This window comes from Callithrix jacchus, chromosome 22, assembly GCF_049354715.1.
Source record: "Callithrix jacchus isolate 240 chromosome 22, calJac240_pri, whole genome shotgun sequence".
Classification (NCBI taxonomy): Eukaryota; Metazoa; Chordata; class Mammalia; order Primates; family Cebidae; genus Callithrix; species Callithrix jacchus.
Window position 1 is genome coordinate 46,654,002 of NC_133523.1, and position 17,180 is coordinate 46,671,181.

At 48.0% G+C, this 17,180-nt stretch overlaps 2 pseudogenes; both read left to right on the top strand.

Moving 5' to 3' along the window:
- The first annotated feature begins 3,760 nt into the window (after positions 1 to 3,760).
- On the top strand, positions 3,761 to 4,516 carry LOC103790080 (RNA-binding protein 38 pseudogene; annotated as a pseudogene).
- A 1,408-nt stretch (positions 4,517 to 5,924) lies between these two features.
- Positions 5,925 to 10,590, top strand: LOC118150116 (RNA-binding protein 38 pseudogene; annotated as a pseudogene).
- The last annotated feature ends 6,590 nt before the right edge of the window (positions 10,591 to 17,180 follow it).

A 17,180-nucleotide genomic window follows, 5' to 3' on the forward strand; every position in this document is an offset into this window, starting at 1 on the left:
GGAGTTTCGCTCTGTGGCCCAGGCTGGAGTGCAGTGGCACGATCTCAGCTCACTGCAATCTCCGCCTCCCAGGTTTAAGCAATTCTCTGCCTCAGGCTGCCAAGTAACTGGGATTACAGGAGGCTGCCACCAGGCACGGGTAATTTTTTTAAATTTTATTTTTAGTAGAAACGGGGTTTCGCCATCTTGGCCAGACTGGTTTTGAACTCCTGACTTCAGGTGATCCACCCTTTGCGGCCTCTCAAAGGGTGGGATTACAGCCGTGAGCCACCACACTTGGCAGGACAAGTAAACTTTTTGCACTGAGAAAATAATTTGTCAATCTAGCTAGAAACTTCTTAACATTTGGGATATTTCTGTTAAGAGACATTGGTATACTATATTTCGCTAAACTATATTGGTAATATATATTTTACATATTTATAAAACTATGAATCAATATAATTATATAGTAATGGTATTTAAATATTGGTAAGTATTGAATATAATATAAATGTATAAATATATTAAATATGTTTAAATATTTCTATGAAATTCCTGTATTATTTGGCATTCAGTTGTGCTCACTAGTCCGTTGATTTCTTTCTTTCTTTTTTTTCCCTGAGACCAAGTCTTTCTCTATATCCCAGACTGGAGTGCAACGTCGAGATCTCAGCTCACTGCTACCCCCATCTCCTGGATTCCAGTGAGTCTGCTGCCTCAGCCTCCCGAGTAGTTGGGACTGCAGACACCCGCCACCACGCCTGGCTAATTTTTGCATTTTTAGTAGAGAAGGGGTTTCACCATGATGTCCAGGCTGATGTAGAGCTCCTGACCTCAGGTGGTCTGCCCACCTCTACCTCCCAAAACGCTGGGATTACAGGCGTGAGAGACTGTGCCCTGCCAAAAAGTGCTAAGCTTTTTTAGCACCAAATATTTCTCTAGAATAGCTGCTTATTTTGTAGGAAAAGAAGTTATTAATAGTAACTCAATAAGAAAGAGAAAGCCTAAGGAATACATTTATCCTCTAAATTAATTAGTACGTTTTCCATGCAAATTATGGGGCAGTTAAGCAATATATCCCTCAAGTTGAATAAAATCTGATTTGTTTGGAGGGCAGGTTTTTTTTTTTTTCTTCTTCCTAGATTGTAGACAGGTTACCTTTGAATTTTTTTTTCTTAGATTGTAGAAAGTGCAGATTTTATGAAAACTTCAGGTAACATGTTTCTCCCATGTTCTACAGTCTCTTTCATATCTGTGACTGCATTTTATTTTATTTTATTTTATTTTGAGACGGAGTTTCGCTCCTGTTACCCAGGCTGGAGTGCAATGGCGCGATCTCGGCTCACCGCAACCTCCGCCTCCTGGGTTCAGGCAATTCTTCTGCCTCAGCCTCCTGAGGAGCTGGGATTACAGGCACGCACCACCATGCCCAGCTAATTTTTTGTATTTTTAGTAGAGACGGGGTTTCACTATGTTGACCAGGATGGTCTCGATCTCTTGACCTCGTGATCCACCCGCCTCGGCCTCCCAGAGTGCTGGGATTACAGGCTTGAGCCACCGCGCCCGGCCGATTGCATTTTAAAGAAAAGAGTAAGTTTCTCACTGTATGTTCTCACTGATATGTGGGAGCTAAGCTATGAGGATGAAAAAGCATAAGAAGGATACAGTGGACTTAGGGGCCTTCCAGGGAAGAGTAGGGGGGTGAGAGGTAAAAGACTACAGATATGGTGCAGTGTACACTGCTTGGGTGGTGGGTGCCCCAAAATCTCACAGATCTCCACTAAAGAACTTACTCCTCGAACCAGATACCACCTGCACCCCAATAACTCATGGAAAAATAAAACAGAATAAGTTTCATCTCTGATTTTGTCAGACTTGTATAACACGGATTTTTTTAATGCAAGGAAAAGTAAAATATAGAAAAAACGTAATCTCCAACTTCCATCAAGCATACTTTTAGTACTAAAAATAAAACTGGCACTTTTCATGTAGTGATGGTAAATCGCACAAAATTTCTGAATAAAATTTAACCCAGCAATGATCAGTATTATATATTCAAATACATTCAAATATAAATAGAAAAATAATATGATCATAAGAATGTGTATGGGAGAAAAATTAATCACCATCGTCATGTCCAATAGGGACAAATGCTTTTTGTCTAGGAAACTTCCAGCAAACATCATATGATATAATCCTTTGCCACAGGAGAGAATCAGGTATAAGTTCCTACATGGAGAACGAAATGTGAGTTTCTACACTGTCTTCAGGTGCTTTCCCAGAAATGCCGCCCAATTTTTGTACAGCAGTGGGGATATGGGATGGACTGACCCCAGCAAAAAGCCCACAGAAAGCAGTTCCCATTTCCCTCCACAAACTGTGGCTCCCAGTGTAAACTGCCTTAGATTTTTCTGCAAATCACATTTTTTTTTCTGGCCTTCTACAAGATGACAGGGGCCTAGAGAAGGCGGTACTAGGTGGAGTTACCTGGGCGTGCACTTGTTGGGATGTGACATTTGATGCCTATTTGCAAGACCTGTTATCAGTGGTCTTTGCAGAGAATGTGCAGTCACCATGGTGCAATAATCCTGTATCTGAGGACCACACAGGTAACCAGATGTGCTCAATCAGTGTGATCCACATGCTGTGATGTGTCCTGTAGCAGGGCACAGACACACACAGCTCTGTCAATGTGCAAACAGGGAGTGTTGCAATGACATGGTTTATTCACGATCGCCATGGAATCTGATGTGGCATTTTTAAAACATGCATAGATCTCTTTCAAGTGGTGTAAAAACATCACTGATGGGTGAAAGCTATTGAATTAGACAGAAATCTAACTCTGTAAATATATATTTAAATATTGAATAATAATGAACAGGATATCTGAATGGTATGTATATACATAATTTTGTATGTGATTTCAGATGCAATTTTAGATATTTGTGAAATTGTATATGAAGAATACACTTCAAACCGATGAAAATTATGATGTCTGGTTATAAATGGCTGTTTTTTGTGTCAGTGTTTAAATATTTTATGGTTTATTTGGTCACGTCTGTATTAATTTTTTGTTTACGAATGACCACAGTTTAGCCAGAAATTTCCTACAGCACTGATTTGTTTTCTCACAGTTCATAGATGAGAACTGTGTCAGGTTTTTCTGGGTATTCTGTTTGGTCTCCCAAGGCCAAAGTCAAGTTCAGAGCCATGGGCTCTATTCTTGAGGCTCTGGGAGCGGAATTTACTTCTAATCTCATTCAGGCTGTTGTCAGAATTCATTTCTTTCTCATGGCCCCCATATATTCAAAGCCACAACAAGTGAAACCACTCTCGTGCTCCTGAGTTCTGACTTCCTCCGTTATTCCATCTCTCTGACGTTTATTTCCGCCTCCAGGACACTTAGGACTCGCTCAGATAATAACCGATAACTTTCTTTTCTTTTCCTTTTTTTTTTTCTTTTTGAGACTGAGTCTCTCGCTCTGTGGACCATGCGGGGGCTGCAGTGAGCCGGGATCGCGACACTGCACTCCAGCCTGGTTGACAGAGAGAGACTCAGTCTCAAAAATAAATAAATAAATAAATAATAAAAAGTGAAAAAGAAGCTAGGCGCAGCTCAGCTCTGCGCTCACTGCCGGAGCGGCGCGCAAGCGGTGGTGCCTGCCCGCTGGACCCGCGCCTCTCGCCTCCCCGCGCGCTCCCCGCCGCCCACCGTGAGCGCAGCCCCGCGCGGTCCGGGACAATAGGCAGCGCACCCCCGCCCAGTGCTGCGGCAGCCGGCACCCCGCGGTCCCCGGCCGCCCCCGCCGCCATGTACCGCTGGCAGAAGAACACCAAGTTCACCAAGATCTTCGTGGGCAGCCTGCGGTACCGCACCACCGACGCCTCGCTCAGGAAGTACTTCGAGGACTTCGGCGACATCGAGGAGGCCGTGGTCATCACCGACCCCGAGACGGGCAGGTCCCGCCGCTACGGCTTCGTGACCATGGCCACCCGGGCGGCAGCCCAGAGGGCTTGTGAAGACCCCCACCCCGTCATCGACGGCCGCAAGACCAACGTGAACCTGGCTTACCTGGGCGCCAAGCGGCGGAGCCTCCCGACGGGCTTTGCAACTAGGGTGCGGAAGCTGCGCCCCGCTTCGATCCAGCGAGTTTACCCGCCGACCCCGGACGACATCCACCCGCCAGCGACCGGGCAGCCCAGCGCGGTAATCCTGGCCGCCCCGCTCCCATCGCTGTCCCCGCCCTACATGGGGTACGCGCCAGCCAGCGGGGTTTACGCCCAGTACCCACCGGCCGCCTACGAAGAGCACCCACCGGGCACCTACGACCAGTACCCACCGGCCACGTACGCCCAGCACCCACTGGCCACCTACGCCCAGCACCCGTACGCCGCCCCACCTGCTACAGCTGCCAGCTTCGCAGGCTACAGCTACCCGGCCGCCGTGCCCCAGGTACGCTCAGCCGCAGCCCCCGCAGGCACCAGCTTCATGCAGTACCCCGGGCCGCACCTGCAGCTCGACAGGATGCAGTGAGGGGCGTTGCTGCCCCGAGGACTGTGGCATTGCCACCTTCACAGCAGACAGAGCTGCGGGGCCACCACGGGCCGGCGGGAGCCTGGCTGAGCTTCAGTGAGGCGCTGCCAGCTCCCGTGAGTCCGAAGACCGCTCCGGAACTCCGCCTGCGCCCTGGGACCGCGGACAGACGGCTTCTCCTTGAATCTAGGTCCCACGGTGTCTTGAGGGAGGACTTGAATGACCCACAGCTCTTTAGAGATGCAACCCCACGTTCCTTGCACAGCACCGCGGCCTCTCCCTGCACCTTTTCCTGCCTCTCCACGCTCCAGGTACTCTCAGGCTTGTCTCCTCGCCGCCGTATCCGGGCGGGATGTCCCAACCCTCTGCAGCCCCTGGCCGCCCTGCACCCTGCAGAGATGCCTGCCTCCAGGGAAACCCGAGAGCAAGATGTTGAATGGACTGTTGATTGTAACTCTATTCTCACAAGCTGTGAGCGCAGTCCCGAGTCGGGGACACAGCTGGAGTCCCATTTTCTCCATCAGGGCGCGTGGGCGGCTTCTCCACGCTGGAGGAGCTCCCAGGTGCGCAGGTGCACTGGGCGCCAAGCCGCCGAGCCTCCAGGGGCAGCCGGGAACCGGCAGCCGGTAAAGAATCAGCGGGTGACAGGGGCAGCGGGTGACAGGGACAGCCGGCCAAGGGCCCCTTTCAGTCAAAGCACTCAAATTGCAACTTGTTTCTTGTAACTGCTTTGCTACTAAGAGAATGTCAGACGTTCAGTCTATTTTTGCAGCGGATCCTGCCGCCGCCAAGAATCCAAAAGCTGACTTTGACTTGGAGAGACTTGCTTTGGTTGGTTCCGTCCACGGCGACCACGACAGTGTTTCTGTGTAATAGTGTCTGCCGGCTCACGGGCCAGGAGCCTCTCCGCGAGATGGGCACCGCAGATGGGAGGTCCTCCCGGGCCACTGTCTGATGCCGCCTGCGGTGGGGGGGTGGGGGCACAGTGAGTTGTCTCAGGTCCCAGCACTGATGCTCCTCTCCCTTCCCTCCCTGCCACCCAACTCCTCAGCCACTGTAGAAGGGGAGAAGACCCACAGCGTTCAGGGCACTTGTGTTCTAGACCCGGGTGGTGCCACCTTTGGCACACGGGGCTCCGCTGTGCCCGCCCGGGCGGTTGTGGGCAGGAGGGGGTGCGTCTTCCCTCTCCCCCCGCACCACCTGCTGTGTGCCAGCCCTAGACGGTTCCTGCCTGTCTTGGGGGTTGGTGGAGGGAGGAGGCCGTTCTGCCAGCCGTGGATGGGCTGCTATGGGGCATCTAGGGCTGCGGGGGTCCGGAGGAGGGGGCTCGAGGTGAGAGGTATCCTGTCCCAGGACGGGGGACAGCGGTGGGGGGGTCTCTCTCCCAACCAACCTCGAGGAGCTGAGCATGCAGGTGCTCCAGGTCCCAGAGAATAAAGGTACCTAGTCTCATAATAATATTTTTATTAGAATCTTCTGATGATAAAAAGAAAATTTGCTTTCTTTAAAGAAACAAAAGTCAAATGACTAGTAAGCTTCATTAAGCGGTAAATTACAAGCCAAATTCCTTTTGGCAGGTCAGATAACATAAACATAGGAGTAGCACCAGGAGTTGAAGACCTGCCTACCACATTATAGAACCAGTAAACCTTTTTTTGTTTGTTTGTTTTTCGGAGACAGAGTCTTGCTCTGTCCCCCAGGCTGGAGTGCAGAGGCACGATCTCGGCTAACTCAACCTCCGCCTCCAGGGTTCAAGCAATTCTCTGCCTCAGATAATTGGGATTACAGGCAACCACCACCACGCCTGGCTAAATTTTATTTTAATTTTATTTTTAGTAGAAACAGGGTCTCAGCATCTTGGCCAGGCTGTTTTGGAACTCCTGACCTCAGGTTATCCACCCTTCTTGGCCTCCCAAAGTGCTGGGATTACAGGCATGAGCCACCGCGCCTGGCAGAGCCAGTAAACATTTTTGCGTGGAGAAAATAATTCGTCAATCTAGCTAGAAAATAACTACCATATGGAATTTTCTGTTAAGAGAAGTTGGTATACTACATACTGCTAAACTATGTTGGTGATGGTATATTTTACGTCAATATAATTATATAACAATATATATTTCAATATTGGAAAACTATGTTTCTATATTATTTAGTATTCAGTTGTGTTCACGAGTTTGTTTATTTCTTTCTTCTGCTTTTTTTTTTTTTTTTTTTTTTGACACCAAGTCTCGCTTGTAGCCCAGGCTGGAGTGCAATGGCGTGATCTTGGCTCAGTACAACCACCACTTCCCTAGTTCAAGCAATTCTCCTGCCTCAGCCTCCCGAGTAGCTGGGATTATGGGTGCCTGCCAATACCCCTGGCTAATTTTTGTATTTTTAGTAGAGACAGGGTTTCACCGTGTTGGCCAGGCTGGTCTCCAACTCCTGACCTCAGGTGATCTGTCCACCTCAGGCTCCTAAACTGCTGGGATTACAAGCGTGAGCCACCATGCCCGGCCAAAGAGTGGTAGACTTCAGTAGCACCAAATATTTCTGTAGAATAGCTGCTTATTTTGTAGAAAAATGTTATTAATAGTAACTCAATAAGAAAGAGAAAATGTAATTAGTACATTTATTCCCTCAATTGATTAATACATAATAATGCAAATTATGAGGGAGGTAAGCAATATATCTCTCAAGTTGAATAAAATCTGATTTGTTTGAAAGGCAGGTTTTATGAAAACTTCAGGTAACATGTTTCTCCCATGTTATACAATCTCTTTCATATGTACGACTGCATTTTAAAGAATACGTTTCTCATCATGTGTTCTCACTGATATGGGGGAGCTAAGCTAGGAGAACCCAAAGGCACAAGAATGATACAGTGGACTTTGGGGGCTTATGCAGTGGAGTGGGAGGGGGTGAGCAGTGTACACTGCTCGGGTGATGGGTGTACCAAAATCTCACAGATCTCCACTAAAGAACTTATGTAACCAAATACCACCTGTACACCGATAACTCGTGGAAAAATAAAAAACAAATAAAGAATAAGTTTCATCTCTAATTTTGTCAGACGCGTATAACAGTGACTTTTTTAAATACAAGAAAAAAATCACATTAAGAAAAAACTTCATCTCCATCTTCCATCAAGCATACTTGGCAATAACAAAAATAAAACATGAGCACTTTTCGTTTAGTGACAGCAAATTACACAAAATTTCCAAGTAAAATTTATCCCAGCAATGTTCAGTATTACATATTAGATTGGAATATATTAAAATACAAAGAGAGAATGGGATCATAAGAATGTGTACGGGAGAAAAATTAATCACCATCGTCATGTCAAATAGGGACAAATGCTTTTTGTCTAAGAAGCTTCCAGCAAACATCATATGATATAATCCTTTGCCACAGGAGAGAATCAGGAGTGATGAGTTCCTACATGGAGAACGAAATGTGAATTTCAACTCTGTCTTCATGTGACTTCCCAGAGATGCCCCCAGATTTTCCTACAGTGGTGGGGATATGGGATGGACTCACCCCAGCAAAAAGCCCATATAAAGCCGTTCCCATTTCCCTCCACGAACTGTGGCTCCCAGTGAAAACCACCTATGATTTTTCTGCCAATCACATTTTTTTTTTTCTGGCCTTCTACAAGATGACAGGAGCCTGGAGAAGGTGGTACTAGGTGGAGTTACCTGGGTGTGCACTTGTTGGGATGTGACATTTGATGCCTATTTGCAAGACCTGTTATCAGTGGTCTTTGCAGAGAATGTGCAGTCACCATGGTGCAATAATCCTGTATCTGAGGACCACACAGGTAACCAGATGTGCTCAATCAGTGTGATCCACATGCTGTGATGTGTGCTGTAGCAGGGCACAGACAGACACAATCAGCTCTGCCAGTGTGTAAACAGGGAGTGTTGCAATGACACGGTTATTCACAATCACCATGGAATCTGATGTGGCACTTAAAAAAAATGTGTAGACGTATTTCAACTGGTATAAAAATATCACTGATGGGTCAAAACTATTGAGTTAGACAGAAACCTAACCCTGCAAATATATATTTAAATTTTGACTAATGAACAGGATATCTGAATGGCGTGTATATACATATATATTTTGTATGTAATTTCAGATGCAGTTTTAGATATTTATGAAATTGTATATGCAGGAAAATACACCTCAAATTGATGAAAATTATGTCCGGATATAAACAGCTGCTTTTTATTTTAGTGTTTAAATATTTTATCTTTACACTTGTCCGGTGTGTATTAATTTTCTATTTATGAATGACCACAGTGTAGCCAGCAGTTTACAACAGCGCTCATTTATTTTCTCCCAGTTTAGAGATTGTGTCAGGTTTTTCTGCACAGTACCTGTGCAGTACCTTGGTCTCCCAAGGCAAAATCAAGGTCAGAGCCCTGGGCTCTATTGTTGAGGCTCTGGGGTGGAATTTACTTCTAAGCTCATTCACGCTGTTGTCAGAATTGATTTCTTTATCGTGGCCCCCATATATTCAAAGCTACAACAAGGGAAACCACTCTCGTGCTCCTGAGTTCTGACTTCCTCTGCTATTGCATCTCTCTGACGTATATTTATGCTTCAAAGACACATGGGACCCACCCAGATAATCCAGGATAACATTTTCCTTCCCCCCACCCTCCCACCCCCCCCTTTTTTTTTTGAGACTGAGTCTCGTTCTGTCGACCATGTGGGGGCTGCAGTGAGCCGAGATCGCGACACTGCACTTCAGCCTGGCCGACAGGCTCAGTCTATTAAAAAAAAAAAAGTCAAAAGGAGCGCGGCGCAGCTCGGAGCGCACTGCAGAAGCCGCGCGCGCGAGCGGTGCTGCCTGACTATTGGAGACGCGCCTCTCGCCGCCCCGCGCGGCCACGGTCCGTAGGCGGCGGGACGCCCCCAGGGCTACTGCAGCCGCGCTGCGCGCCCCCGGCGCCGGCATCCCGTCACCCCCGTCCGCCCCTAGCGTCATGCGCCGCTCGCCAAACACCAAGTTCACCAGGATCTTCGTGGGCAGCCTGCGGTACCGCACCACCGACGCCTCGCTCAGGAAGTACTTCGAGGACTTCGGCGACATCAAGGAGGCTGTTGTCATCTTCGACCCCCAGACCGGTAAGTCCCGCGGCTACGGCTTCGTGACCATGGCCAACCCGGCGGCAGCCCAGAGGGCTTGTGAAGACCCCCACCCTGTCATCGACGGCCGCAAGACCAACGTGAACCTGGCTTACCTGGGCGCCAAGCCGCCGAGCCTCCAAACGGGCTTTGCCATTGGGGTGCCGCAGCTACACCCCGCCTCGATCCAGCGGACTTACGGGCTGACCTCGCAGGACATCCACCTGCCAGTCACCGTGCAGCCCAGCACGGTGATCCTGGCCGCCCCGGTCACATCGCTGTCCCAGCCCTACATGGAGTACACGCCGGCCAGCCGGGCCTACGCCCAGTACCCACCGGCCACCTACAGCCAGTACTCACCGGGCACCTATGCCCAGTACCCACTGGCCACCTACAACCAGCACCCACCGGCCACCTATGCCCAGCACTCACCGACCACTTACACTCAGCACCCACTGGCCACCTATGCCCGGCACTCACCGACCCAGCACCCACCGGCCACCTATGCCCAGCACTCACCGACCACCTACACCCAGCACTCACCGGCCACCTACGCCCAGCACTCACCGACCCAGCACCCACCGGTCACCTATGCCCAGCACTCACCGACCACCTACACCCAGCACTCACCGGCCACCTACGCCCAGCACTCACCGACCCAGCACTCACCGGCCGCCTACGCCCAGCACTCACCGACCACCTACACCCAGCACCCACCGGCCACCTATGCCCAGCACCCACCGGCCACCTACGCGCAGTACCTACCGGCCACCTACGCCCAGTACCCACTGGCCACCTACGCCCAGCACCCATACGTCGTCCAACCTACTACGGCTGCCGGCTTTGCAGGCTACAGCTACCGGGCCGCCGTGCCCCAGGTCCTCTCAGCCGCAACCCCCGGAGGCACCATCTTCGTGCAGTACCTGGTGCCGCAGCTGCAGCTCGACAGGATGCAGTGAGGGGCGTTGCTGCCCCGAGGACTGTGGCATTGCCACCTTCACAGCAGACAGAGCTTCGGGGCCACGACGGGCCGGCGGGAGCCTGGCTGAGCTTCAGTGAGGCGCTGCCAGCTCCCGTGCGTCCGAAGACCGCTCCGGAACTCCGCCTGCGCCCTGGGACCGCGGACAGACGGCTTCTCCTTGAATCTAGGTCCCACGGTGTCTTGAGGGAGGACTTGAATGACCCACAGCTCTTTAGAGATGCAACCCCACGTTCCTTGCACAGCACCGCGGCCTCTCCCTGCACCTTTTCCTGCCTCTCCACGCTCCAGGTACTCTCAGGCTTGTCTCCTCACCGCCGTATCCGGGCGGGATGTCCCAACCCTCTGCAGCCCCTGGCCGCCCTGCACCCTGCAGAGATGCCTGCCTCCAGGGAAACCCGAGAGCAAGATGTTGAATGGACTGTTGATTGTAACTCTATTCTCACAAGCTGTGAGCGCAGTCCCGAGTCGGGGACACAGCTGGAGTCCCATTTTCTCCATCAGGGCGCGTGGGCGGCTTCCCCACGCTGGAGGAGCTCCCAGGTGCGCAGGTGCACTGGGCGCCAAGCCGCCGAGCCTCCAGGGGCAGCCGGGAACCGGCAGCCGGTAAAGAATCAGCGGGTGACAGGGGCAGCGGGTGACAGGGACAGCCGGCCAAGGGCCCCTTTCAGTCAAAGCACTCAAATTGCAACTTGTTTCTTGTAACTGCTTTGCTACTAAGAGAATGTCAGACGTTCAGTCTATTTTTGCAGCGGATCCTGCCGCCGCCAAGAATCCAAAAGCTGACTTTGACTTGGAGAGACTTGCTTTGGTTGGTTCCGTCCACGGCGACCACGACAGTGTTTCTGTGTAATAGTGTCTGCCGGCTCACGGGCCAGGAGCCTCTCCGCGAGATGGGCACCGCAGATGGGAGGTCCTCCCGGGCCACTGTCTGATGCCGCCTGCGGTGGGGGGGTGGGGGCACAGTGAGTTGTCTCAGGTCCCAGCACTGATGCTCCTCTCCCTTCCCTCCCTGCCACCCAACTCCTCAGCCACTGTAGAAGGGGAGAAGACCCACAGCGTTTAGGGCACTCGGGCTCTAGACCGGGGTGGGGGGCACCCTGAGGGGGCTCCGCTCTGCTCGCCGGGGCGGTTGTGGGCAGGAGGGGGTGCGTCTTCCCTCTTCCCCCGCACCACCAGCTGTGTGCCAGCCCTAGACAGTTCCTGCCTGTCTTGGGGGTTGGTGGAGGGAGGCCGTCGTTCTGCCAGCCGTGGAGGGGCTGCTATGGGGCATCTAGGGCTTCGGGGGTCCGGAGGAGGGGGCTCGAGGTGAGAGGTATCCTGTCCCAGGACAGGGGACAGCGGTGGGGAATCCCCCTCCCGACCTATCTCAAGGAGCTGAGCATGCAGGTGCTTCAAGTCCCAGAGGATAAAGGTAGCTAATCTCATAATAATATTTTTATTAGAATCTTCTGATGATAAAAAGAAAATTTGTTTTCTTTAAAGAAACAAAAATCAAATGACTAGTAAGCTTCACTAATCAGTAAATTACCAGCCAAATTCCTTTTGGCAGGTCAGATAACATAAACATAGGAGTAGCATCAGGAGTTGGAGACCTGCCTACCACATTATAGAACCAGTCAACTGTTTTGCTGTTGTTTCTGAGACAGACTCTTGCTCTGTCACCCAGGCTGGAGTGCAGTGGTGTGATCTTGGCTCACTGCAACCTCCGCCTCCCAGGTTCAAGCGATTCTCTGCTTCAGTAGCTGGGATTACAGGCGCCCACCACCATGCCTGGCTAATTGTGTTTTTTTCTTTAAGTAGAAATGGGGTTTTACCATCTTGGCCAGGCTGGTTTTGAACTCCTGACATCGTGATCCCCCTGCCTGGGTCTCCCAAAGTGCTGGGATTACAGGCATGAGCCACCGCGCCTGGCAGAACTAGTAAACATTTTTGCACTGAAAAAATATTTTCTCAGTCTAGCTAGAAAATTATTACCATTTGGGATATTTCTGTTAAGAGAAATTGGTATACTACATATTGCTAAACTATATTGCTAATACTATATTTTACATATTTATATAACTAGAAATCCATTATATAGTAATATATATTAAATATTAGTTAACTATATGTTTCAATGAAATTTCTATATTATTTGGTATTCAGTTGTGCTCATCCCATTAATTTCTTTTCTTTTCTTTTTTCTGAGACCAAGTCTTGCTCTGTCTCCCACGCTGGAGTGCAAAGACTTGATCTCTGCTCACTGCAACCTCTGCCTCCCAGGTTCAAGTGATTCTCCTGCCTCAGCCTCCCGAGTAGCTGGGATTATGGGCACCTGCCACCAAACCTGGCTAATTTTTATATTTTTAGTAGAGATGGGGTTTCACCATGTTGACCAGGCTGGTCTCGAACTCCTGATCTCAGGTGATCTTTCCTCTTCTGCCTCTGAAAGTGCTGGAATTACAGATGTGAGCCACCATGCCCAGACAGATTTCTTTCATTTTTAAAAGACTTTTATTTTAAGTTCAGGGGTACAGTGCAGGTTTGTCCCGTAGGTAAACATGTGTCATAGGAGTTTGTTGTACAGATTATTTCATAACTAGGTATTAATTCTAGTATGCACTAATCATATTTCCTGATCCTCTCCCTTCTTCCACCCTGCACCCTCCAATAGGCCCCAGTGTGTGTTGTTCCCCTCTATGTATCCACGTCTTCTCACCATTTACCTCCCACTTACATGTGAGAACATGTGGCATTTGGGTTTGTGTTCCTGTGTTAGCTTCCCAAGGAAAATGGCCTCCAGCTCCATCCATGTCCCTGCAAAGGACATGATCTCATTCTTTTTTATGGCTGCACAGTATTCCCTGGTGTATATGTACCACATTTTCTTTATCCAGTCCACCTAATGCCAGTGTTGGGCATTAGGTTGATTTCATGTTTGCTGTTGTGAATAGTGCTGCATGAACATACACGCGCGTGTGTCTTTATAATACAACAATTTATATTCTTTTAGGTATATATCCAGTAATGGAATTGCTGGGTCAAGTGGTATATCTTTTTTTTTTTTTCTTAGATGGAGTCTCGCTCTGTTGCCCAGACTGAGGTGCAGTGGCACCATCTCATCTCACTGCACCTCTGCCTCCTGGGTTCAAGTGATTCTCCTGCCTCAGCCTCCCAAGTAGCTGGGACTACAGTAGCCACCACGCCAGGCTAATTTTTTGTATTTTTAATACAGTTGGGGTTTCACCATGTTGGCCAGGTTGGTCTCGAACTCCTGACCTCAGGTGATCTGCTCACCTCTGCCTCCCAAAGTGCTGGGATTACAGTCGTGAGCTACCATGCTCAACCAAAAAGTGGCAAGCTTTATTAGTACCAAATATTTCTCTGCAATAGCTGCTTATTGTATAGGAAAATGTTATTAACAGTAACTCAATAAGGAAGAGAAAACCTCATTAATACATTTATTCCCTCAATTGATTAATATATAATAATGCAAATTATGAGGGAGGTAAGCAATATATCTCTCAAGTTGAATAAAATCTGATTTGTTTGAAGGGCAGGTTTTATGAAAACTTCAGGTAACCTGTTTCTCCCCTGTTATACAATCTCTTTCATATGTACAACTGCATTTTAAAGAATACGTTTCTCATCATGTGTTCTCAGTGATATGGGGGAGCTAAGCTATGAGGACCCAAAGGCACAAGAATGATACAGTGGACTTTTGGGGCTTGTGTGGAAGAGTGGGAGGGGGTGAGCAGTGTATACTGCTCGGGTGATGGGTGTGCCAAAATCTCACAGATCTCCACTAAAGAACTTATGTAACCAAATACCACTTGTACACCAATAACTTGTGGAAAAATAAAAATTAAATAAAGAATAAGTCTTATCTCTAATTTTGTCAGATGCGTATAACACTGATTTTTTTTAAACACAAGAAAAAACGAAATATAGAAAAAACTTAATCTCCAATTCCATCAAGCATCCTTGGCAATAATAATAATAAAATATCAGCACTTTTCATGTAGTGATGGTAAATCACACAAAATTTCTGAATAAAATTTATTCCAGGAATCTTAATTATTATATATTTTATTGAAATATATTAAAATATACAGAGAAAAATAATGTGATTATAAGAATGTGTATGGGAGAAAAATTAATCACCATTATCATGTCAAACAGGGACAAATGCTTTTCATGTAAAAACTTCCAAAACAGGCCAGGCGCGGTGGCTCATGCCTATAATCCCAGCACTTTGGGAGGCAGAGGCGGGTGGATCACGAGGTCAAGAGATCGAGACCATCCTGGTCAACATGGTGAAACCCTGTCTCTACTAAAAATACAAAAATTAGCTGGGCATGGTGGTGCGTGCCTGTAGTCCCAGCTACTCGGGAGGCTGAGGCAGGAGAATCGCCTGAACCCAGGAGGCGGAGGTTGCGGTGAGCTGAGATCGTGCCATTGCACTCCAGTCTGGGTAGCAACAGCAAAACTCCGTCTCAAGAAAAAAAAAAAAAGAAAGAAACTTCCAAAACAAAAAGAAACTTCCAGCAAACTTGGCCGAACTTCCTGTTGCAATAAAAGAAAGGAAAAGAAAAAAAAAATAAATAAAAGAAACTTCCAGCAAGCATATATGATATAATCCTTTACCACAGGAGAGAATCAGATATAAGTTCTTACATGGAGAATAAAATGTGAGTTTCTACACTGTCTTCAGGTGCCTTCCCAGAGATGCCCCAAATCTTCCTACATCAGTGGGGATATGGGATGGACTGAGCCCCTCGAAAAGCCCACATAAAGCAGTTCCATTTCCCTCCACAAAGTGTGGCTCCCAGTGAAAACCACCTTAGATTTTCTGCAAATCACATTCTTTTCTGGCCTTCTACAAGATGACAGGGGCCTAGAGAAGGCGGTACTAGGTGAAGTTACCTGGGTGTGCACTTGCTGGATGTAACATTTTAAGGCTATTTGCAAGGTCTGTTATGAGTTGTCTTTGCAGAGAATGTGAAGTCACCATGGTGCAATAATCCTGTATCTGAGCACCACACAATCAGTGTGCTCAATCAGTGTGATCCACATGCTGTGATGTGTGCTCTAGCAGGGCACGGACAGGCACAGTCAGTTCTGCCAGTGTGTAAACAGGGAGTGTTGCAATGACACGGTTTATTTACAATTGCCGTGGAATCTGATGTGGCATTTTAAAAACTGCATAGATCTATTTCAAGTGGTGTAAAAACATCACTGATGGACGAAAGCTATTGAATTAGACAGAAATCTAACCCTGCAAATATATATTTAAATATTGAATAATGAACAGGATATCTGGATGGTGTGTATATAATACATATTTTGTATGTGATTTCAAATGCGATTTTAGATATTTAAGAAATTGTATATGCAGAAGGATACACCTCAAAATGATGAAAATAATGATGTCTAGATATAAATGACTGCTTTTTATGTTAGTATTTAAATATTTTATCTCTCCATTTGTTCGGGTGTGTATTAATTTTCTATTTAGGAATTACCACAGTTTAGCCAGCCGTTTACTACAGCACTGATTTATTTTCTCAGAGTTCGTAGATGAGAACTGTGTCAGCTTTTTCTGGGCACTCTGGTCTCACAAGGCAAAATCAAGGTCAGAGCCCTGGGCTCTATTCTGAGGCTTTGCGGGTAGAATTTACTTCTAAGCTCGTTCAAATTGTCAGAATTCATTTCTTCCTCATGGTCCCCATATATTCAAAGTTACAGCATGTGAACTCACCCTCGTGCTCCTGACTTCCAACTTCCTCTGCTACTGCGTCTCTCTGACTTATATTTCTGCTCACCCAAATAATCCAGAATAACTTTTTCTTTCTTTTTTTTTTTTTTTTTTCCTTTTTTTTTGAGGCCGAGTCTCGCTCTGTCGACCAGGTGGGGGCTGCAGTGAGCCGTGATCGCGCCAGTGCACTCCAGCCTGTTCGACAGAGCGAGACTCAAGCTTAAAAGAAAAAAAAAAAAGTCAAATGAATAGCAAACTTCATTGATCAGTAAATTACCAGCCAAATTCCTTTTGGCAGGTAACATAACAGAAACACAGGAGTAACCCCAGGAGTTGGAGACCTGCCTACGACATTATAGGACCAGTAAACTTTGTTTTATTTTATTTTTTTTTAATTTGTTTATTTATTTATTTTTATTTTTGCTGAGACGGAGTCTCGCTCTGGCTTCCAGGGTGGAGCGCAGTGGCAGGACCTCGCCTTTGCCTCCCGGGTTCAAGCAATTCTCTGCCTCAGCTCCCCGAAGAGCAGGTCCAGGCCAACAGGACTGGGTAATTTTTTTTGTATTTTTAGTAGAAACGGGGTTTCACCATCTTGGCCAGGCTGCTTTGAACTCCTGATCTCAGGTGATCCACTCGCCTCCGCCTCCCAAAGTGCTGGGATTACAGGCTTGAGCCACCATCCATCGCACCCGGCAGGACAAGTAAACTCTTTTGCACTAAGAAAATAATTTTTCACGCCGGGCTCGGTGGCTCACACCTGTAATCCCAGCACTTTGGGAGGCCGAGGCGGGTGGATCACGAGGTCAAGAGATCGAGACCATCCTGGTCAA